Here is a 1,687-nt window from a genome sequence, read left to right on the forward strand (position 1 = left end):
TAGTCAAGAATTTAAAATGACAAAATTATATTCGCTTAGAAGAAAATAGTTATTGCGATATAGAATTCTTGTTATTTGAGACTTGTAAGACTTCATATGAAAAACACGAAATTTCCAGATTCATGTATTTCTTGATTTCAGTCTTCGCAAGTCTGTTATAGAAACTTCTCGATGTTTTATGATACATGCCATTTCGTTATTATTTGCTTAATTGTGAAAATGTGATTTGTCTTGTACTTATCAAAGTCGTAATTATCGATGAAAATTAAAGTTATCTTGGAATTTTATATGTAAAAGTATATGTAAAAGTATTTTACTCATTTCAACAGCTGTCAGACCGTGTGTTTCTGCCCGAATATGGTATAGGCTCACTTTACATGTCTTTTATGACTATGACCATTTACTGACTATCAAGAGAGAAAAGTTTTCATCGATTTTCACAAGTGTTTTAAAGTAATCTCGTCATTTCATTTCATCTAAATTGTCTTTATTTAAAAATACATAAATTAACATAAATTAACATGTCATTCTTCGTTTCTGATGTCACGATTCCAACATAGCCGCTACGACTAATCAGCCTTAATATATAGCAACATAACAATTACATTACAGTTTTATAACAATAACGCAGCAAATTATTATATGAAATTGTTATATGACAATATATTATATATTTATGTTTAGGATATTTCTGATTTATGAGATCATTTATTCTTGTAAACAGATAGAGCGGACTGAATGAGTTAGGAAGTCTTTTATCATTTTATAATTTTTTTATAATTTTTTCAATATTTTAGGAGATATTAATTTCTAAATATCACTGAATAAGCACGTATCAATGCAGACTATCACAAGTATACGCCCATTGGTAATCGCGCTTGTAAATGGTAAAGGAATTTTCGATTCAGTTTGGTTTGCTGTGCCAGCTCATAAAAGGCGATCCTGAAGATTAGATTGAGGACATCCTGTATAATTATATACAATTTTATATAATTTTATGTAACTAATATGAAATTACATAATTTTGTAAAACTTTTCTTCTCCCGGGCGGTGAAATAAAATAACCTTATACAAAATTAGAGAAGAAAGATATAATTTATAATAAAATAATAAAAAATTAAATTGATATAAAATAAATATGATATAAAATAAAATGTAAAATGTATCTTATGCTTATGTATTTAAAACTTAAAAGATACCATACCAAAAAATAACTATAGATACAAGTATCTCCGCCTGTAAGAATTTAGGTAATGCACATAGGTACAGCTAAAGTATCTATTGTAGATACGTTCCAATACTGATAATAATAATACTCTGTTAAGTTAATGAATAATTGTGTCTACTTACGGATGGCATGAAAAGAATCTGCTCGAGAATATAAATTTTGATATCAATTGTATAATAATTTGTCATTTTTTGCAAGATCAAATCTAAGAAATTTAATTTTTCATCCCTTATCACTATTGTAAAATTTAATCTGAAATGAAATTTATTAAATATATTTGGTGAAATATCAATGTTTTGTTTCTGAGTAGATATAGGACAATATTATCCACATATCTATAGTAAAAATCTATAACAATTAATGTTATAAATAATCTTTATTAAACTTCTAACTATTCATATACATATATATAATATCTTATATATATATATATATATATATATATATATATATATATAT

This window comes from Atta cephalotes, assembly GCF_000143395.1.
Source record: "Atta cephalotes unplaced genomic scaffold scaffold00078, whole genome shotgun sequence".
Classification (NCBI taxonomy): domain Eukaryota; kingdom Metazoa; phylum Arthropoda; class Insecta; order Hymenoptera; family Formicidae; genus Atta; species Atta cephalotes.